The 23,513-nt window shown below is 43.8% G+C and overlaps 1 pseudogene; it reads left to right on the top strand.

The window, feature by feature from the left end:
• The first annotated feature begins 702 nt into the window (after nt 1-702).
• On the top strand, nt 703-22,103 carry LOC112812330 (olfactory receptor 2A12-like; annotated as a pseudogene).
• The last annotated feature ends 1,410 nt before the right edge of the window (nt 22,104-23,513 follow it).

Here is a 23,513-nt window from a genome sequence, read left to right as displayed (position 1 = left end):
TTCATGTCTGTCTCACATGCCAAACATATTTAGCCCCAAATCCCTCAAAGTTTCGATACATGACAGTATCATCTTAATCCAAGATCTCATCTAAATATTGTCAGCTCAAGTGATTTTCTAAATCACCCAGATTAGGTATGGGGAAGACTCTGGGTATGAGCCATCCTGGGACAAAATTCCTTTCCATCCGTGGACATTGGAACCTGAAAAACAAGTTATATGCTTTCAGGATAAAATCATGGACAGACATAGAGTAAGCATCCCTTTCAAAGAAGTAGAATGTGGAAGAAATAAAGGTGTCACAGGTGCCAAGCAAGTGTGAGATCCAGTAGGGCAAATTCTATTAGGTTTCAAGGCTGAAGAAGAACCCTCTATGGCTTGATGCTCCGCCCTCCTACCTCACCGGCCTGCAGCTCTGCCCTCTGCTTCTGCTTTCCTCTCTGCCTCTGCCCTTGGAGTTGTTCTTTCTTTTCCTGAAGGGTAGCACATGTTTGAAGACAGCAAAGGAGTTCAGCAGAGAGAGGGGAGAACAGGTTCCATGACCGAGCCTAGGTGCACACCACCTTTAAGAGGTAGACTCTGCAAAAGAGATTGAGAAGGGGAACTGGAGAGGTAGGAGGGATACAGGAAGTGAGCTGTCCTGGCATCCACATGAAGGAAGTGTTTCAAGGAAGGAGCGATCAGTTGTATAAACGCTGTCAATGAGAGTGACAACTGAGAATTGGTTTAAAAAATCAGAGCTTGATTACAGTGGATTCAAAAGAGGAAGAGAGGAAGAATTTGGGACAGTGAATATATCACTTTTTTTTTTTTTTTGAGGAAATTTGCTGTAAAGGACAGCAGAAAAATAGGTAGGTAGTTGCAGGATGAAGTGGAGTCAGAAGAGTTTTTTTTTGGTTTGCTTTTGTTTTTGTTTTGTTTTGAATAAACTTCATTGCAAAGATAGTATAAAGATTTCTCATACACCCCACAATGTGTTTCCCCTGTTGTCAGCATCTGATGTTATTATGGTGCGTTTGTTGCGATTAATGAACCAATATCAATATATAGCTATTAACTGGAGTCTTTATTTAGATTTCCTTATTCTTTACCCCCCTACCTCCCGCCAAATATCCTTTCTCTTTTCCAAGATCATCCAGGATACCACACACTTTTAGTTGTCCTGTCTTCTCAGTGTCCTCCAAATCATAACTTACAGAACACAGCTGGGGGTGGGACAGCACCTTGTAATTAAATATTTTGGCGCCAAAATGTATAAATCTTCAAACCAGGTTAGGTCAGATCGGTCTTTTCCAGGTTTTGCCTCTAAATAAGTTATGAAAGAAATTGGTTTTCAGAGTTTTGTTGTTTTTAGAATTGAGGAGGTGGGAGTTTAGACTTCTCTATTTGTCAAGAAACAACAAATGTTGGAGAGGTTGTGGAGAAAGGGGAACCCTCTTACACTGTTGGTGGGAATGCAAGTTGGTACAGCCACTTTGGAAAACAGTGTGGAGGTTCCTCAAAAAGTTAAAAATAGAGCTACCCTGTGACTCAGCAATTGCACTACTGGGTATTTACCCCAAAGATACAGATGTAGTGAAAAGAAGGGCTATATGTACCCCAATGTTCATAGGAGCAATGTCCACAATAGCCAAATTGTGGAAGGAGCCGAGATGCCCTTCAACAGATGAATGGATAAAGAAGATGTGGTCCATATATACAATGGAATATCACACAGCCATCAGAAAGGGTGAATACCCACCATTTGCATCGACATGGATGGAACTGGAGGAGATTATGCTAAGTGAAATAAGTCAAGCAGAGAAAGACAATTATCATATGGTTTCACTTATTTGTGGAACATAAGGAAGAGCATGGAGGACATTAGGAGAAGGAAGGGAAAAATGAAGGGGGGAATCAGAGGCAGAGATGAACCATGAGAGACTATGGACTACAGGAAACAAACTGAGGGTTTTAGGGGAGGTTGGGGGGATGGGTTAGCCTGGTAATGGGTATTAAGGAGGGCATGTATTGCATGGAGCACTGGGTGTTATACGCAAACAATAATCATGGAACACTACATCAAAAACTAATGATGTACTGTATGGTGACTAACATAACATAATAAAAAATTTATTAAAAAATGACTTCTCTATTTGTGATTTTTGCACTTATATTCATTTTTGGGATTAGTCGATGAGTTTCTCTTCTTATGTTGCCCTTGTTTAGTTTGGGTGTCAAGGGTAAATCTGATTCATAAAATGAATTGGGTAACTCTCCCTCTCTCCACTCTTTGAAACAGAGTGCTAGGGATTTGGTCAAACTGCCCCACTTGATGACTGTCTTGGGGGAGCAGCACTAAGGGCATAGAAGATAATCTGAGGATGGGTTAAACTGATGATTTGGATTAAAAAGCCTCTAGTTTTGAGTGAAGCCCAGGACAAGATAAGTTTCTGAAGCAGGTCCAGACTGCCATGCAAGATGCTTTGCCATTTGAACCGTATGGGTCGGCAGATCTGATGGTGCTTGAAGTGTCAGCAGCAGAGAGAGATGTTGTTTGGAGCCTTTGACAGGCCACGAAAGGTGAATCACAACACAGACCCTGAGGATTTTGGAGTAAAGCTTTGCTATCCTCTGAGGATAACTACTCTCCTTTTGAGAAACAGCTTTTCGCTTGCCATTGGGCTCTTGTAGAGACTGAACACTTGACCATGAACCACCCAATGACCATATGACCTAAATTCCCACTGTGAACTTGATCTTGTCTGACTTACCAGGTCAAACGTTGGCATGCACAGCAACACTACATCATTAAATAGAAGTGAAATGTGTGAAACTGGACTCCAGGAATTCCTGAAGGTACAAGTAATTTGCACGAGGAAGTGGCCCAAATGCCTGTGGTCTCATTGCAGGCCGGGTGCAGGGAGCTCTGTGATTAATTGATGAGGAAGAGAAAACTCAGGCCCAGTTTACAGATGGGTCTGCATGATACACAGGCACCACCTGAACGTGGACAGCTATACTGCTCGAGCTCCTTTCTGGGACATCCCTGAAGGCCTGTGGTGGAAAGAAGTCCTCCTAGGGGGCAGATCATCAAGCAGGGTACTTGGTGGTTCATTTCATCTGGAAGGAAAAATGGCCAGAGGTAAGAGTCTATATTAACTAATGGATTGTAGCCAGTGAGTTGGCCAGATGGCCAGGGACTTGGAAGAAAACTGGTGAGAGCTGGTGTGAGGATAGTCCTCTTTCAGCTGACAGAGAACGTGATGGTGTTTGTGTCCCGTGTGAACGCTCACCAAAGGGTGCCCTCAGCAGAAGAGGATTTTAACAATCAAGTGGATAGAACGATCTGTTCTGTGGATACCAGTCAGCCTCTTTCCCCAACTACCACTATCACTGCTCAGTAGGTTCATGAACGAAGTGGCCATGGTAGCAAGGATGGAGGCTAGGCATGGGCTTAGCGACTTGGACTTTGACTCACCACGGCTGACCTGGCTGCAAGTCAGGCTTGATGTATTTTCTTCCTTCCTTTCTTTCTAGAGAGTCGGTGGTTAAACTTTTAACATCATACCACTTGTTACTGCCTAGACTGTCAGGTCGTGGCTATAGGACATTGTTCATTTTACTAAGTCTCCATGACTCACTTTCCTCATCTGCAAAATGATGACGATAACACCATCTATTTCATAGGGATATTTTGAATATGAAATAAGTTACTGTAAGTAAAGCATTGAGAAGAGTACCAAGCACACAGGAAGCAATACCTCATAAGGTTTGGCTATTACTACTATCGTTACCATCATCAGTATCACTGTGCTTGCTGTTATTATTTTTACTATACCTGTAGCTTGTCGGCATGGCCTTCCATTGGCTCACATGACATTCATAGCCTTGGGGGATACAAACACCCAGGAGTCAAGATGCTGAGGGGATGCCTGGTTGGGTCCCTGCGAGTGACTTTTTATTGCTGGTCAGATGGACAGCTCGTTCTTCAATTTCTCAGAGAACAGAGCAGGGGAGGAAGCTTGGGGATGATGGAATGGGCCCATGGCTGAGAGTCAGGATGTCTGGGTTCTAGTCTCCTCCACTAAGTCATACAGGCCAATGACTTTCCTTCTCTGGGCTTAATTTTCCTGGCTATAGAAGAGGAGTGGGGAGCTGGGCCTGCTGACCTTGAAGGCCCCTTTTGACTCAGCAGCAAAGTGACTAAAACCACTATCAATGCCTCCCTGAGGACCTGGCCTATGACAAGTGCTCAGCAAGTGTCTGTCACCATCTTTGTCATCATCTGTAAAATGGGGACCATAACACTTCCCTCACAGGAGTTCTGAGAGGACCTGCTGAAAAAAAAAAAAACAACACGTAAAAGTGCTCTGTAAACTGTAAAGTGCTAGGATCCTGTCCCAAAGCACCAGTAAGATAATCCTGATCATTAGAATCATCACCACCTCCTGCTATCCCTTCAGCTCCTTCCCCAGACACAAACCCAGAAAACTTTCTGGGGCACCTGTCTTAGCAAATGAGGGCCAATTCCCACAGGGTCCCTCCCAGCAGCATTCTCCGCCTGGGGCCAATTAGACAGCCCAGGTAGTTAGCACTGTGCGCCCCGGCCCTCCCCTTCTCAAGAGCACACCCTCTGCTCCTTGAGGCCTTTGGGCCCCTGGGTCCAGAATCAAGCACCTGGAGTGCAGTCTTCTCTCTCATGCCAACCCCTGGCTGGCCTCAGCCACCCTGGTGACTGCAACCAGCTCTGGGGGCAGCAGGCAGGATTTCAGTTGGAGGTCAGGTGTGGCCATCAGTCTAGACTGGAGGCCCGAGGCATGTGATGTTGTGGACACAGCCCCAGTCCGGGAGGCAGGCACCAGGATTCCGGTGCTGGCTGCTCCATTGTTTAGCTGTGTGGTTTTGGCCAAATCCCTCGGCTCTTCCTGGCCACATTTCATTTTCTGGGAAACAGAGGGTAGGATCATGCTTGGCAGACTTTAAGTAATTCTGCCATTTGAAAACTCAGGGTGGCCTGAGTTTTGTCCTGTTTATGATTCTAGATTGCTTCTGATCTGGGGCAAGTCACTGTACCTGCCTGGGCCTCAGTTTTTCTCATCCATCCAGTGGGGAGATAGGCATCTGCATGGACGCCTCTTCACAGCTGAAGTGAGGGTACAAGACAAGTATGAGGAGAGTTAGGGCCTTGGCTCAGAGCAAGGGGTGCTTATCATTTGCATCATGGTTCTGAGAAAGAGAATTGAACGAGGCACATTTTCATCATCCTGAGTTCTGGGCCCAAACTCCCTCCTCCTCTGAATCTCTGACCTCACTGGGCTGGGCTGGAGGAAGTGGGGGATGTGGTTGGGGTACAGGGGAAGACTCCCACAGGGCAGTCCCCTGAGAGTGTAGCTGAGGCTGAGGAAGAGCTGAGGGTTGGAGAGAGGCTTGGGATCACGCAAGAGGGAATGTGTCCCCTCCCTCCCAGGTGTGACTCGAGGGGAGATCAGGAAGTAGACACAGGGATGAGATTGACCTTTACTAAGTGCTTCTTCTATGCTAAGCCCTGGGCTCCAACACACACACACGCACATGCACATGCACGCGGGCCATCTCTCAATTTGCATTGTGACACGGTGTGAGAAGGAAGTCTTCCTTGTTCTAGAGAAGTGGAAACTGCACTTGCCTCAGACCACAGTCATCTGAGGCAGCAGTGGACTCTGTCCCTGGGCTCCTCTGCTTCCCAGCCATGTGACCTTTGGTAAGTTCCTTACTGTTTCCTTATCAGTCACATCCCTCTCTCTGGAGGCTGAAGTGGTGCCCATGCAAACTAGACTTGGAGTGACTTTGGCCCTTGCTTCCAGTGGGACCTAGGAGGTGTTTCTGCTTCCCGAACAGCCAAATGACAGAGCTGGCCTGCTACATGGTCCGCATCAGAAGGCCTCGATCATGGGTGGTCCTGCTGAAGTTTCTGAGGAGGCTGACAAAGGTCCAGACAGAAGGGGAGGAAGGGCCAGGGGCTCTGCCAGGTTTTCTGGGAGCCTCTATCTGGTTGAGAAGGACTGGAGCTACTGGGCTGTGCCTCTCCTGGATGAGGCTGCTCATCGAGGGCTCTGCTGACTTCTACCAATAGCAGAGTGGGATGCCTCCAGCATTACATTATCCTGAGATATCTAGATTCTTAGGACTCAGGACTAGAAGCAGTGGTGTGTTGGTAAATGTTTAATAATCGTTCCTGGAAGGGAGGGAGGGGTTCTGATTTGTATCGTTTGCTGACTTCTATGGTGTTAATAACCCATCGTGGCCAATTTCAAGCTAAAAACATGATGTCACTGCACCCAGAGGTGGGAAGAGATGCACAGAATTACCTCATTATAGAGTATTTCCTTCATACAGATCCAGTAGGTGCAAACAACTTCTAGAACATGGAGAACAATAAAATGTAGAATAATTAAGGTATGAAGAGTTTTGAGCATTTTTTGACCTTTTATTTTTCATTTTGTAAGCCGATTTTTGCCCCAAATTATTGGGATATAATTGACATGTAACACTGTGTAAGTCTAAGATCTACAGATGTGATTATTTGATATAGGTACATACTGCAAAATGTTTACTGCAATAAAGTTGGTTAACACATCCTTACCTCATGTAATTACCATCCTGTTGCCATGAGAACATTATAGCTCTACTCTCATAGAAACTTCCAAGCATACAATACTGTAGTGCTAACCATAGTCACATGAACTTACTCATAACTGAAAGTTTGTACCTCTTGACCAACCTCTCCATCTCCACCACCCCTCAGGCCCTGGCAACCATTCTCGTTTCTGAGTTTGTTGATGTTTTTATGTTCCACAAATAAGTGAGATCATATGGTATTTGTCTTTGTCTGATTTATTTCACTTCGCATAAGAGCCTCAAGGTCCATTGTCATTTGTGTTAGTGTAATTTACTTAATCATTGTTTACATAGATCAACTTTAATAATGGTTTTGTTTAATAACCATCTTATGACATTTCTGAAAATTCAAATGGGTTCTGTAGCCTGTGCTGATGGCAGAGGCGGTGGGGGATGGGGGGGTCAGAGCCTGACCTCCTCATTCTGAATAGCTGGGGAATGGAGGCCCAGACAGAAGGCAGGTGCGAGAACTCAAAGTCATGGAGGCATGGCCAGGACTTGTGCCCGGGCTTTCAACACATTATCTCATTAATTCTCCCAGCCACTGTAGAAGGTTGGGGATATTAAGAAATTATTATCATTTTACAGAGGAGAATGCTGAAGCAGGCTAACAGCAAATTTTTTTTCCTTTAAATTTTTTATTGTTATGTTAATCACCATACATTACATCATTAGTTTTTGATGTAGTGTTCCATGATTCATTGTTTGTGCATAACACCCAGTGCTCCACGCAGAACGTGCCCTCTTTAATACCCATCACCAGGCTAACCCATCCCCCCACCCCCCTCCCCTCTAGAACCCTCAGTTTGTTTTTCAGAGCCCATCGTCTCTCATGGTTCATCTCCCCCTCCGATTTACCCCCCTTCATTCTTCCCCTCCTGCTATCTTCTTTTTTTTTCCTTAACATATATTGCATTATTTGTTTCAGAGGTACAGATCTATGATTCAACAGTCTTGCACAATTCACAGCGCTCACCATAGCACATACCCTCCCCAATGTCTATCACTCAGCCACCCCATCCCTCCCACCCCCCCCACCTCTCCAGCAACCCTCAGTTTGTTTCCTGAGATTAAGAATTCCTCATATCAGTGAGGTCATAGGATACATGTTCTCTGATTTGACTTATTTCACTCGGCATAACACCCTCGAGTTCCATCCACGTTGTTGCAAATGGCAAGATCTCATTCCTTTTGATGGCTGCATAATATTCCACTGTGTGTGTGTGTGTGTGTGTGTGTGTGTGTGTGTGTGTGTATATATATATATACCATATCTTCTTTATCCATTCATCTGTTGAAGGACATCTTGGCTCTTTCCACAGTTGGGCTATTGTGGACATTGCTGCTATAAACATCGGGGTGCACATACCCCTTCGGATCCCTACATTTGTATCTTTGGGGTAAATACCCAGTAGTACAATTGCTGGATCATATGGTATTTTCAACTTTTTGAGGAACCTCCATACTGTTTTCCAGAGTGACTGCACCAGCTTGCATTCCCACCAACAGTGTAGGAGGGTTCCCCTTTCTCCGCATCCCCGCCAACATCTGTCGTTTCCTGACTTGTTAATTTTAGCCATTCTGACTGGTGGGAGGTGGTATCTCATTGAGGTTTTGATTTGGATTTCTGTAACACGAGCAATGTTGAACACTTTTTCATGTGTCTGTTGGCCATTTGGAGGTCTTCTTTGGAAAAAATATCTGTTCATGTCTTCTGCCCATTTCTTGATTGGATTATTTGTTCTTTGGGTGTTGAGTTTGATAAGTTCTTTATAGAGTTTGGATACTAGCTCTTTATCTGATATGTCATTTGCAAATATCTTCTCCCATTCTGTCGGTTGTCTTTTGGTTTTGTGGACTGTTTCTTTTGCTGTGCAAAAGCTTTTTATCTTGATGAAGTCCCAATAGTTCATTTTTGCCCTTGGCAATGTTTCTAGGAAGAAGTTGCTGCGGCTGAGGTCGAAGAGGTTGCTGCCTGTGTTCTCCTTTAGGATTTTGATGAACTCCTGTCTCACGTTTAGGTCTTTCAACGATTCGGAGTCTGTTTTTGTGTGTGGTGTAAGGAAATGGTCCAGTTTCATTCTTCTGCATGTGGCTGTCCAATTTTCCCAACACCATTTGTTGAAGAGACTGTCCTTTTTCCATTGGACATTCTTTCCTGCTTTGTCAAAGATGAGTTGACCATAGAGTTGAGGGTCCATTTCTGGGCTCTCTATTCTGTTCCATTGATCTATGTGTCTGTTTTTGTGCCAGTACCATACTGTCTTGATGATGACAGCTTTGTAATAGAGCTGGAAGTCCGGAATTGTGATGCTGCCAGCTTTGCTTTTCTCTTTCAACATTCCTCTGGCCATTCGGGGTCTTTTCTGGTTCCATACAAATTTCAGGATTATTTGTTCCACTTCTTTGAAAAAAGTAGATGGTATTTTGATGGGGATTGCATTGAATGTGTAGATTGCTCTAGGTAGCATTGACATCTTCACAATATTTGTTCTTCCAATCCATGAGCATGGAACGTTTTTCCATTTCTTTGTGTCTTCCTCAATTTCTTTCATGAGTATTTTATAGTTTTCTGAGTACAGATTCCTTGCCTCTTTGGTTAGATTTATTCCTAGGTGTCTTATGGTTTTGGGTGCAATTGTAAATGGGATCGATTCCTTAATTTCTCTCTCTTCTGTCTTGTTGTTGGTGTATAGGAATGGCACTGATTTCTGTGCATTGATTTTATATCCTGCCACTTTACTGAATTCCTGTATGAGTTCTAGCAGTTTTGGCGTGGAGTCTTTTGGGTTTTCCACATAAAGTATCACATCATCTGTAAACAGTGAGAGTTTGACCTCTTCTTTGCCAATTTGGATGCCTTTGATTTCTTTTTGTTGTCTGATTGCTGTGGCTAGGATTTCTAATACTATGTTGAATAGCAGTGGTGAGAGTGGACATCCCTGCTGCGTTCCTGACCTCAGGGGGAAAGCTCTCAGTTTTTCCCCATTGAAAATGATATTCGCTGTGGGTTTTTCATAGATGGCTTTTATGATATTGAGGTATGCACCCTCTATCCCTATACTCTGAAGAGTTTTGATCAAGAAAGGATGCTGTACTTTGTCAAATGCTTTTTCTGCATCTATTGAGAGCATCATATGATTCTTGTTCTTTCTTTTGTTAATGTATTGCATCACGTTGATTGATTTGCGGATGTTGAACCAGCCTTGCAGCCCAGGGATAAATCCCACTTGGTCGTGGTGAATAATCCTTTTAATATACTGTTGGATTGTATTAGCTAGTATTTTGGTGAGAATTTTTGCATCCATGTTCATCAAGGATATTGGTCTGTAATTCTCCTTTTTGATGGGGTCTTTGTTTGGTTTGGGGATCAAGGTAATGGTGGCCTCATAAAATGAGTTTGGAAGTTTTCCTTCCATTTCTATTTTTTGGAACAGTTTTGGGAGAAGAGGTGTTAATTCTTCTTTAAATGTTTGGTAGAATTCCCTGGGAAGCCATCTGGCCCTGGGCTTTTGTTTGTTGGGAGATTTTTGATGACTGCTTCAATTTCCTTAGTGGTTATAGGTCTGTTCAGGTTTTCTATTTCTTCCTGGTTCAGTTTCGGTAGTTGATACATCTCTAGGAATGCATCCATTCCTTCCAGGTTATCTAATTTGCTGGCATAGAGTTGCTCATAATATGTTCTTATAATTGTTTGTATTTCTTTGGTGTTGGTTGTGATCTCTCCTCTTTCATTCATGATTTTGTTGATTTGGGTCATTTCTCTTTTCTTTTTGATACGTCTGGCCAGGAGTTTATCAATCTTGTTAATTCTTTCAAAGAACCAGTTCCTAGTTTCGTTGATTTGTTCTACTGTTCTTTTGGTTTCTGTTTCATTGCTTTCTGCTCTGATCTTTACTATTTCTCTTTTCCTGCTGGGTTTAGGCTTTATTTGCTTTTTTTTCTCTAGCTCCTTTAGGTGTAGGATTAGGTTGTGTATTTGAGACCTTTCTTGTTTCTTGAGAAAGGCTTGTATTGCTATATACTTTCCTCTTAGGACTGCCTTTGCTGCATCCCAAAGATTTTGAACAGTTGTGTTTTCATTTTCTTTGGTTTCCATGAATTTTTTTGATTCTTCTTTAATTTCCTGGTTGACCCATTCATTCTTTAGTAGGATGCTCTTTAGCCTCCATGCATTTGAGTTCTTTCCGACTTTCCTCTTGTGAATGAGTTCTAGTTTCAAAGCATTGTGGTCTGAAAATATGCAGGGAATGATCCCAGTCTTTTGGTACCGGTTGAGACCTGATTTGTGACCTAGGATGTGATCTATTCTGGAGAATGTTCCATGGGCACTAGAGAAGAATGTGTATTCCGTTGCTTTGGGATGGAATGTTCTGAATATGTCTGTGAAGTCCATTTGGTCCAGTGTGTCATTTAAAGTCTTTATTTCCTTGTTGATCTTTTGCTTAGGTGATCTGTCCATTTCAGTCAGGGGGTTGTTAAAGTCCCCCACTATTATTGTATTGTTGTCAATGTGTTTCTTTGCTTTTGTTATTAATTGCCTTATATAATTGGCTGCTCCCATATTAGGGGCATAGATATTTACAATTGTTACATCTTCTTGTTGGATAGACCCTTTAAGTAGGATATAGTGTCTTTCCTCATCTCTTATTACAGTCTTTGGTTTAAAATCTAATTTGTCTGATATAAGGATTGCCAACCCAGCTTTCTTTTGGTGTCCATTAGCATGGTAAATGGTTTTCCACCTCTTCACTTTCAATCTGGGGGTGTCTTTGGGTCCAAAATGAGTTTCTTGCAGACAGCATATCGATGGGTCTTGTTTTTTAATCCAATCTGATAGCCTGTGTCTTTTGATTGGCGCATTTAGCCCCAATAGTTACATTCAGGGTAACTATTGAAAGATATGAATTTAGTGCCATTGTATTGCCTGTAAGGTGACTGTTACTGTATATCGTCTGTGTTCCTTTCTGGTCTATGCTGCTTTTAGGCCCTCTCTTTGCTTAGATGATCCCTTTCAATATTTCTTGCAGGGCTGGTTTCGTGTTTGCAAATTCCTTTAGTTTTTGTTTGTCCTGGAAGCTTTTTATCTCTCCTTCTATTTTCAATGACAGCCTAGCTGGATATAGTATTCTTGGCTGCATATTTTTCTTGTTTAGTGCTCTGAAGATATCTTGCCAGTCCTTTCTGGCCTGCCAGGTCTCTGTGGATAGGTCTGTTGCCAATCTAATGTTTCTACCATTATAGGTTACATAGCTCTTCTCCTGAGCTGCTTTCAGGATTTTCTCTTTGTCTCTGAGACTCGTAAGTTTTACTATTAGATGTCGGGGTGTTGACCTATTTTTATTGATTTTGGGAGGGGTTCTCAGTGCCTCCTGGATTTCGATGCCTGTTTCCTTCCCCACATTAGGGAAGTTCTCTGTTATAATTTGCTCCAATATACCTTCTGCCCCTCTCTCTCTTTCTTCTTCTTCTGGGATCCCAATTATTCTAATGTTGTTTCATCTTATGGTATCGCTGATCTCTCGAATTCTGCCCTCGTGATCCAGTAGTTGTTTATCTCTCTTTTTCTCAGCTTCTTTATTTTCCATCATTTGGTCTTCTATATCGCTGATTCTCTCTTCTGCCTCATTTATCCTAGCAGTTAGTGCCCCCATTTTTTATTACACTTCATTAATAGCCTTTTTGATTTCGACTTGGTTAGATTTTAGTTCTTTTATTTCTCCAGAAAGGGTTTCTCTAATAACTTCCATGCTTTTTTTCAAGCCCAGCTAGTATCTTTAAAATTATGATTCTGAACTCTAGGTCTGACATCGTACTAATGTCCATATTGAGTAGGTCCCTGGCAGACGGTACTACCTCTTGTTCTTTTTGTTGAGGTGATTTTTTCCATCTTGTCATTTTGTCCAGAGGAGAATAGATGAATGAGAGAATAAAATGCTAACAGGGTAACAACGTCCCCAGAAAATATACTCTAAACAAATCAGAAAAGACCTGAAACCAGGGGAAAAGAAAGGGAAAGAAAGAAAAAAGAAAGAGAAAAAAAAGGAAAAGATAAAAAACAAAAACAGAACAAAACAAAAAAACAGAATATGATCAAATATGATCAGGCTGATGCATAGATCAGTGCCACACACTAGATTTTGGGTGTATTTTGGTCTGTTAGAAGAAAGTGCCTCCTAAAATTTTAAAGAAAGAAAGACTTATATACGTACAAAATAAGGGTTGATACGATGAAAGGATGGAATATGACTGTAAAGATGAAAATTATAAAAAATTTTATAAAAGGAATTGATAAGGTAAGAAGTTGTTTGAAAAAAGAAAGAAGAGGATTAAAAAAAAAGAAAGAAAGGAAAAAAAGGGGGGGAGACAATGTGATCAGGCAGGAGACTAGAACAAAGCCATACACTAGACATTTAGGGTATATTTTGATCTGCCAGAAGAAACTGTGTCTCAAAATTTTAAAGAGAGAACAACTTATATATATATATATGCCAAAAATAAGGGTAACTATTATGATGGGACAGAATATGACTCTAAAAATGAAAAATAAAAATATTTTTTTAAAAAAAGGGATTGATAAGATGTTGGTTGAAAAAGGGAAAAAGAAAAATTAAAAAAAAAAGACACTTAAAAGAAAAAAGTAACTTTGAAAGACTAAAGAATCATGGTAAAAAAGCCATGAATTCTATGTGCAGTATTCCCCTAGCGCTGGAGTTCTGCCGTTCTCACTGATCGGTATACTTGGTCTTGGCTTGCTGGCTGTTCGTGCTGATCTTCTGGGGGAGGGGCCTGTTGCCGTGGTTCCCAAATGTCTTTGCTGGAGACGGAATTGCCCCGCCCTTGCTGGGTCCGGGCTAAGTCATCTGCTGGGGTTTGCTCTCCAGAGCTTTTGTTCCCTGCAAGCTCTCGGTACAGCTCTGGAGGACCAGAGTGAAAATGGCGGCCTCCCAGTCTCCGCCCGGAGGAGCTGAGAACTCGGGGCCCCGCTCCTCAGTGCGCCCCCAGAGAAAAGCAGTCACTCCCGTCTCCCCGGTCTCCGGCCGCACTCCGTGCTCACCCGGCCTGTGACCGAGCGTTTCTATCTCTGGCACCTGACCCCGTGTGGAGTCTCCAAACCGAGCAGATCCCTGCGGTGCGTTCCCGCACCGCTCCTCCCCGGGGAAGGAAGGGGAGTCTCCCCAGTTCTGCTGCTTGTTGGGTCCCTGCTGGAGGAGCAGTGGCCCGACTGGGCCGCGGATCACAGTTTATGGCAACCCCGAGCTGAGAGCCCGCGCCTCGGCTCCGTCTCCGCAGCCGGCTTCCCCGCTCCGATCTCTGGGAGCTCTGCTGCACTCAGGCACCCCCGGTCTTTCTGTGACCCCGAGGGTCCTGAGACCACACTGTCCCGCGAGGGTTCCACCCCCCGCTTAGCCACTGGAGCGACGTCCCTCAGCGGAGCCAGCTTCTAAAAGGTCCGATTTTGTGCTCCGCGGCTCTATCACTTGCCAGAAGCGGCCGGCGGAGGCCCCCTCCCCCGCCGTCTATCCTCCCGATTATCGCCTCGGATTCACTTCTCTGCACGTCCTACCTTCCAGTAAGTGGTCGCTTTTCTGTTCAGAGAGTTGTTGCTACTCTCTTCTTCAGTCTCCTGTTGAGTTCGTAGGTGTTCAGAATGGTTTGGTCCCTATTCAGCTGAATTTCTGAGACCAGACGAAACCCAGGTCTCCTACTCCTCCACCATCTTGCTCCGCCCCCTGCCCCCAACAGCAAATTTAAGAGAACAGGCCCTAGAACCTGATAGATCCTGCTTTGAGTTCCAGTTCTATACTTAGAAGATGTGAGCCCTTGGGCAAATTCCTTACTCCAAGGGACCTCAACTTCCTTATATGCAATTTGGGGCTGCTCCATTTACTTTCCAGATACTGTTTGCCAGGATTGGCTCAAGACCTGGTATAGGGTAGGTGCTTCATGGTCAACTCTGTAATTATCAGAGAGGCTGAGTGACCTGTCCAAGGTATTGGACTGGTGGGGAATGAGGGGAGGATTGTGATTTGTCCCAAGTGGTTCAGTAAGCAATAGAGGTAGGACTCAAACATGGTCTAATTGACAAGTTGGGGGAACAGGGGGTGTAAGAGGCGAATCAGAATGAGGCCTTCATGAAGTGCTCCACATTTCTTCAAGGTGACCAGGTCCAACCCCTTCTCCCCTGGGCTGATCATATCCCCCAGAAGGCTGGAATAGGAAATAGGCAGGTCACTACCCTCTCCCCTGCCCCAACCTGGCTGTTGTTTCCTGCACTCTGTCCACAAAGGCCTCTTCTTTGTAGCATTCTTGTTAACAACATCAGAGAATACCATTTGGCACCCTCACCAGGGATAGGGATGGAGGCAGCAGGAGGCAGAGGGATGGCCCTTCTTCAGCTCTCCTAGGACAGCCTGGTGAGGAGGCAGGTCCATAAAGCCTCAGCAGCTTGGTCCACTGAGGGGAGCCTGGGATAGCCAAAGCCCCCTCTGTCTGTGCCCCAGGACCAGGCAGGCAAGGGCTTTAGGAGCCAGAGCTGGCCTGGCCAGGTGCAGACAGCTGCACAATGGAGAGATGGCAGGGGGTTCAGACTCCAACCTTTTAGAAATCTCATGCCTTTCTGGAGACTAGCTACACTGGACTCAACTGCCCAGGTGGGCTCCCATTAAGTCAATCTCTTTTCCTCAAGTTCAAGTGACAGCCTCTTTGTGACTTGTTTCTTTGACTATCCGAGGGGTGAGATGGTCACTGGGCTTGGGGCTGTGGGCAGGATCCAGGCATGTATAGGGGCTGGAGATCAGAAGGAGCCCTGGGTCCTCTTTGGACCTCTGCACCGACATCCCTCCGGCCCTGTTACCTTATTTCCTAGTGTGCTTTCCTCACCACTTCACACCTCAATCCCCTCCCATTCCTTCTTTCTTCCTAGACCCCCTTCTTTCTTTCACTCATTAATTTAATAAATATTTATTCGTAGTTCCGCTGTGTCAAGCCATGTTCTGAGGGCTAGAAACAGAGCAATGAATAACATAATTTCCTGAGCTCAAAGATCTTCAAGTCTAGCTGAGAGACATATCCATGAAAGGACAATGATGGTTATCTTGGGGAGAAGGCTTCAACGATGACAGGGGTCGCCATGATGACTAGGACCCATCTCCATGTTCTTGCAAGGCTGGCTTGGGTATTGTCTATTAAGACAGAAACTGCTGGGCTGACAGAATCTTAGATTTTGTTTTTTTTTTTTGAAACGAAAAGATGTCCCCCATCCCATGGAAATCAAGTGTGACTCTGAGAGAGGCTTTTACAAAGATTTACTAAGTTACAGAATGGCAATGCTTTCCCAAGTCCTCTTCCATGGATTTCCTCTGCTTCTAATGCAATCCCATGGCTCCTCATCCCCATACGATGGGAGCAGATGGAGGGAGATTTATCATGAGAGAGAGCTTGTGGCTGCCCCTTTAGCCCTTTGCCTTTGTAGGATTCTGATCCGGTCTTGTCAGGTGGCTGGCTGAAACTTATAGGCCATGATTCCACAGTAGCTCCTGCCAAATCTCAAGATCAAATTTGTGTGTAGATGGGGATGCATTCTTTACCCTTCCCACTTAGAGCCTCCTTGCTGGAAGCAAGTGAAGTTAATAATTAAGGGTTTGGCTCTGAAGCCACATTGCCTCCGTTCAAACCCCAGGTCCACCACACAAACCAAGCTACTTGGATTGAACCACTTCTCTCTCTGTGCCTTTATTTTTCCCTCTGTAAAATGGAAGTCATTATACTTACCTCAGTGAGCTGTTGTGAAGATGAGGTAGTGTAACAATGCCTGGCACACAGAAATTAGTTAAATATTATCTATTATCTATTATTATCATTATTGAAAGGGAGGTTATAAATTCACCCACACATCCGTACTTTATTACAGGTATTCCAACTCAATTAGTGGGAATTAAGCTAACAGGAGAGGGAGAAAGTTTACCTGAGATACTAGATCTCAAACCACATATCCGAACCCTCTAGGATTGTTAGGATTATAACTTGCTGGTAAGCACAGGGGGCCTGGGAGAAATAAAGGCAGCATCTAATCGAGGTTTGGGAGTGGGAGATGGTGTGGTGTAGGTCAGTGGAGGCTTCTTGGTGGGATGCCACTAAAGCTGAGACCTAGTGTAGGAATGAATAAGAGTTGGATGTGCAAAAGAGAGTGTGTGGGTGGCAGGGACGCAGCAGGTGGGCAGATGGTGCTCCTCCATGCTGAAGACCTCAGCAAAGGTGTGAAGGTGCGACAAAGGTAGACACATACAGGAAATTGGGCATACCTGTATGGAGACTAGGCTCGGATGGAAGGAGATGAGGTGGGGAGAGAGTTGGTCCTGAGGCTGAAGAAGACTGCAGGGGGCAGATCTTTCAGGAAGGGCTCCGTGCATCTGTCTAAAGCGATGGGGCATGGGGAACCCTTAAAGGATTTTCAGGAGGGGAAAAACAGTGCTTCCTATTGTATTTATTTTGAAATTGATTTTTAGTCAGTTTCATGGTAATCAGAGAATATACTCTAAATGACTTCCATCCTTTGGATTTTTGGATCTTACACTTCTTTTTTTTTTTTTAAGATTTTATTTATTTGACAGAGAGAGAGAAAGCATGAGCACAAGCAGGGGGAGCTGCAGGCAGAGGGAGAAACAGGCTTCCTACTGAGCAGGGAGCCCCATACAGGACTTGATCCTAGGATCCCGGGATCATGACCTGAGCTGAGGGCAGATGCTTAACCGAATGAGCCACCCAGGCACTCCTGGATCTTACATTTCTGATGCAGCATATGGTCAATTTTGATAAATGTTTCATGAAGCTACATGTTTTTTTGGTTAGTATCTGCATGGTATATTTTCTTCCGTTCTTTCTTCCTAGTGGGCCTGTGTCCTTAAGATGTGTTCCTCTCCTCCACCCCAGCTTTATTGAGATATAATTGACATAACGTTGTGTAAGTTTAAGGTGTGCATTGATTTAATACATTGAAATATTGGAAAGTGATTAAGGTGCTTTTCTTGTAAGCAATATGTAGGGTTTTTTAAAACTCAATTTGAAAATACATTTTATTTTCAAATAAAAATATTAAATATTTATTATTTTTTATTAAAATAATAAAAGCAGCAGCTTGGTCCCCTGAGGGGAGCCTGGGATAGCCAGGCTTTTTATTAAATATTTTATTTTTTAATTATTTTTTATTAAATATTTATTAAAATATTTATTTTAAATAAATATTTATTAAAATATTTAGTCCTTTTGCATTTAAAGTAATTGCTTAAATACTCAAGTACACATTTACCATCTTTCTACTTATTTTCCATTTGGCCTGTTTTCTGTTTGATTTTTTCCTTTCTCAAAAGAGCATTATTTTGGATTAGTAAACATTTTTTTGGTCCATTTTCTACTACTTTAGGTTGTTAGTAATGCATTATTTATTCTTTTAATGATCTTAGAGATTACAACATAAATCTTGACTTATCAAAGTCTAGTGCAAATAATTAGTTTTACCACTTTTCCAATTACACTAAATATTTAGAAAACTCTGACTTTATTTACCCCCTCCATTTCTTGTGTTACTGTTGTCATGATCTTTGTCTTTCATTTTTTTAATTCCACAAGACTTTATTATTGTTTTTCATTCATTTTAAATTTATATTTACCCACGTATTTATCCTTTTCCTGAGGGACTTGTCCTCTTTTTTTGCATTTTCATGTTTCTATCACTTTCTTTCTGCCTGAAGAACTCCCTTCACATAATCTTTTTTTTATTATGTTATGTTAATCACCATACGTTACATCATCAGTTTTTGATGTAGCGTTCCAGGATTCATTGTTTGCGTATGACACCCAGTGCTCCACGCAGTCCGTGCCCTCCTTAATACCCACCACCGGGCTAGCCCCCCCCCCCCACCCCCCTCCCCTCTAGAACCCGGTTTGTTTCTCAGAGCCCATAGTCTCTCATGGTTCATCGGCCCTTCACATAATCTTTTTGTTTGTCTGAAAAAGTTGTTTCACATTTAAATTTTTTTTAATTTTTAAAAAACTTTTTTGAAATAATTTCAAATTTATAGGAAGGCTGAAAGAATGCTACAAAAAATCCCATATGCCCCATACCCAGATTTATTAATTTTTAATAATTTGTCATGTTAATGTTATGATTTCCAGAATGCTTTGAGAGTAATTTGCAGACATCACATTCCTTTACCCCTTAATACTTCAGTGAATAGTTCCTGAGAATAGAGGAATATTCTCTTATATAGTAGCTGTTAAATTCAGGAAATTTAACCTTGACACATTTATCTAATCTAATTCATATTCCAATTTTATCAGTTGTCACTGATTTTTTGCCATTCCTCCCTTCCAGAATTACGTATTGCATTAATTGTTATGCTTTGTTTTTCAGTATTCTTCCATCTATTATTGATTCTCAGCCTTTCTTTCTTTCTTTCTTTCTTTCTTTCTTTCTTTCTTTCTTTCTTTCTTTCTTTCTTTCTTTCTTTCTCTTTCTTTTTTTTTTTTTAAAGAGAGAGAGAAAGAGCTCTCACGTCGGGGGGATGAGTGAGGGGAGAGGCAGAGAGAGAACTTAAGCAGGCTCCCCGCTCAGCACTGAGTAGGACTCGAGGCTTGATCCCATGACCCTGCGCTTGTGACCTGAGCCTAAGAGTTGGGCGCTTAACCGCCTGAGCTGTCCAGGCACCCCGATTCTCAGCCTCTCTTTGTCTTTCACGATAAAGATATTCTTGAAGATTAAAAGCTAGGTATTTTTATAGAGTATCCCTCAATTTAGGTTTCTTTGATGTTTCCTCATGATTAGATCAGGTTTTGCATTTGGAGCTGAAATACTATATGGATGCGATATTGTTAGGATTTCAGATATGGAGACACATTGTGTCTATCTGCTCCTTCCTGGTGATGTTAACTGTAATCGCTCATTTAAGATATTGTCCAGTTTCTCCACTGATAGTTACTACTTCTTACTTTTGTAGTTAATAATACTTTATGGATAGATAGCTTGTAACTATGTCACATTCTAATTCCTTATCAAAATTACTCACCATAGAGTTAGCATCCATACCAGTCAGGATGCTGTCAGGAAACAACACGGCAGTGATCATGTGCACAGGGAAAATTTAATAGAAAGAAACATTGAGGGGCGCCTGGGTGGCTCAGTCGTTAAGCGTCTGCCTTCGGCTCAGGTCATGATCCCAGGGTCCTGGGATCGAGCCCCGCATCGGGCTCCCTGCTCCGCGGGAAGCCTGCTTCTCCCTCTCGCACTCTCCCTGCTTGTGTTCCCTCCCTCGCTGTCTCTGTCTGTCAAATAAATAAATACAAATCTTAAAAAAAAAATCACTGACTGATAAAAGGTGGGTAACTACCAAAAAAGTTGAAAGAGATCCAGAAGTAGCAAGCGGGAAAAAAAAGAGCAGCTATTACCTCATGGCTGAAAGAGAGGACATATTGAAGGGACTGAGGATTTAGAACCTATCTCTCTCCCTCCCCTGCTCCTGGCACTCCCCCACCTCTGCCAAAAAAAGAAAGAAAAAAAGACTGGGGACGCCTGGGTGGCTCAGTCGGTTAAGCGGCTGCCTTCGGCCCGGGTCGTGATCCCAGAGTCCTGGGATTGAGCCCCACATCGGGCTCCTTGCTCGGCAGGGAGCCTGCTTCTCCCTCTCCCTCCCTCTGCTTGTGCTCTCTCTGTCAAATAAAATAAAAATCTTAAAAAAAAAAAAAGACTGAATTCAGACTTTTTCAAAGAGGGTGTGGCTACCACAGGGATACCTGTCAGCTGCTGGTCGGGACAGGCCAGAGTTTGCATAGAAGTGGCCACTGGCTGGAGAGAGTGTGGCCTGAGTGTGTGACTATAGTTGGTCCACTGAGGTCAGTTGAGGTGAGTGCGACCGGCCCTTCCAAGCACCAGCCCGCTGGCTCTCAAGCTGAGTGACTGAGGAAGGACTGCTGCCCCAACCTAAGTGCCTTCCTGGGGTTAGCACATCACGGTGCCCCCTCTAGCGCCCTCTATTGACAAAGCCTCACATTGACCGCCGGCAAAGGAGAAAGGTTTGCAGAGTGAGAGGCTTGGAGCAGCACTCCTAGACAAAGGATCTCTAAGGCAGAGGGGAACTGCACCTCTAAAGGTTTGAGGGCTGGAGCTGATGTGGTGTACATTGATTGTCGCTAGACGTGGGCAACCAATCTGTCCACCGAAGGGTGGGGAGTAAGACTGGGTTGATTGCATATGAGCACTTTGCCATTATTTATTCTTTTAAGGCATATGTCAGATGCTTCATATATATTGCCTCCACTCCTCATAAAAACCCTGAGAGATGAGCACTACTAGCTACATTTTACAGATGAGGAGGCTGCGGTTCAGAGATGTTAAGTAACTTGTTCAAGACAGTAGAGTAACGGGGGTCAGAATTAAAATCCCTGTCTCCAGGGCTGACATTCTTGCTGGACTACCATACTTTGGATTTAAATGAGTGTGATTCTCTTATAGGCCTCACCGTGTGGATGCCTCCAGGGCAGAACCAAAGTTGGGTTTCTGAATTAATTCTGCTTGGCTTCTCCAGTGACCCCACATCCAAAAGAGTCCTCTTCATTGCCTTCCTTCTCCTTTACCTGAGCTCAGTCCTGGGCAATGCGCTCATCATCACCCTGATCTGTCTGGACATGCAGCTCCTCACGCCCATGTACTTCTTCCTCTGCATCCTCTCCCTGCTAGATATGAGCTGTGTCACCACCACCACCATGCTCCAGATGTTAGTGCATCTCCTCCTTCACTCTCAGACCATCTCCTTCGCTGGCTGTTGGCTGCAGCTATATGTGTTTGGTGCCCTGGGCCTACCTGAGTGTATTTTCTTCATAGTTATGGCTTATGACCGATGTGTGGCCATCTGCCACCCACTGCATTATACGTCATCCTCAGCTGGGACCTCTGCACATAGCTGACAGCTGGGACCTGGGCCTGTGGTTTCTTCTTCTCTCTGATCCATACATTCCTCACCATAAGGCTGCCATACTGTGGGCCCAACGTGGTGAACCACTACTTCTGTGAAGGCCCCTCAGTACAAAACTTGGCTTGCATGGATATCAATCTCATTGAGATGGTGGACCTGGTCATCAGTGTCTTCATGGTTGTTGTCCCGCTATCCCTCATTCTGGCCTCCTACCTCCGTACTGGCCAGATCATTCTCAAGATCAAGTCCACTCAGGGCTGCTGCAAGACTTTCTCCACCGGTGCTTCCCACCTGAATGTGGTCACATTCTTCTATGCTCCAGCCGCGTACATCTACATGAGGCCCAACTCCGGCTCTTCTCCTGAGCGGGACAAGCAGATCTCACGCTTTTACAATGTCTTCACTGCCTTCTTCAACCCTGTGGTCTACAGTCTGAGGAACAAGGACATCAAGGGGGCTTTTCTCAAAGTGATGGGGTGGGGAAGGGTGGCCTGGTGAATTGGGAGACAGGAGAGGCCTGAGGTAGAGTGTCCAATGCTGAGGAAAAGGACAGCTTTCTAATGTATGCAAACAATTTGGTGCATTGGAACCAATATAGCCCCTCGTCAGGGGAACGAATGTGGTACATGAAACCACCATGGCTGTCTTGCTGAACTTGCTACATTGTGGTGCAGTGACAAACAATTCCACAATCTTCCTGGCTTACAACAGCAGAAGCTCATTTATTGCTCATTTTCCATGTCAGTTGTAGGTGGACTGTGGCATTCTGCCATTGGATTCTTGGATCCAATCTGAAAAAGGAGGCTCTATCTGGAATATCCCATTCTTAGGACAAAGAGAAAGACACATGATGACTCTTAAAGCTTCTGCTCAGAAGTGACACACATCTCTTTGCTGATATCCTACTGGCCAAAGCAAGTCACATGGTCAAGCCCCATAGCAAAAGGGCAGGAAGTATTTTCTTCCCACAGAAAAGTAACACATGTCACATGGCAGTGGGTATGGATATATAGTTCTTCTATAGTGAAAGCAGCAATAATGGGGGTGATAATATAATCTACCATAATGGCACTGGAATGAATAGGATACATGTAACGAACATGAAACATGGTAATTGTTAAGTGACATGGTACATAGACACAGTAGAGGGCCAAGATGATGTAGGCAATCACAGTGGTACATGTAAACAGTGAATATATGTAGCCAACATTAAAAATTAAGCCACTGGAACCAAGTGACTCACAGACCTGACTTGGTGCATAGAACCAATGTGGTTCATGGAGCTAATGTGGTATACTCCGCATTGTGATGCAGAAGGACACAGAACCTGACATTAAGTGACCTGGGTTCTAATTCCAATGTTGTAACTTGTTTTATGACTTTGGACAATTCATTTTCTTTCTCTGAATCTTAACTTACTCATCTATAAAATGATCATCTTAAATGTAATGGTATCCAAGACCTCTGCATTTCTAAAATTCTATGCCACAGTAAGTGGACTAAATGAAACTCAAGTGCAATAAACTTGAGAATGCACGTGCACGTGTGTTGTCCTTTGTAAACCACAGCGGGCAGCACACATAGCAGTGACTCTCATTCTTTCGAGGGATCTAAATGACATATGAAGCTAAGAATCCTGGCATAGGGCCTCAGAGTTAGCATGAGCATCCAGCTTCCTTTCAGACCTCATTGGTGGCCCAAAGGCCTCAGGGATGAGTCGATGATGTTCCAGTATTTCTTGAACATCCATTATGGCCAGCCTTGGGGAAACCAAAACAGATTATGTGGCGAGATTTACAGTCATGAAATTACAATGCCAAACCCAACGCCACAGTGACCCTGAAGGGCTGATGACCTCATAGGAATGAGGTTTTCTCAATGGGTGTCAGACATAGAGGACCAGACTAT

This window comes from Callorhinus ursinus, unplaced genomic scaffold (genome assembly GCF_003265705.2).
Source record: "Callorhinus ursinus isolate GAN/ISIS: 27379988/994484 unplaced genomic scaffold, GSC_fseal_2.0 scaffold18, whole genome shotgun sequence".
NCBI classification, from domain to species: domain Eukaryota; kingdom Metazoa; phylum Chordata; class Mammalia; order Carnivora; family Otariidae; genus Callorhinus; species Callorhinus ursinus.
This window is presented reverse-complemented; position numbering and strand designations above follow the sequence as displayed.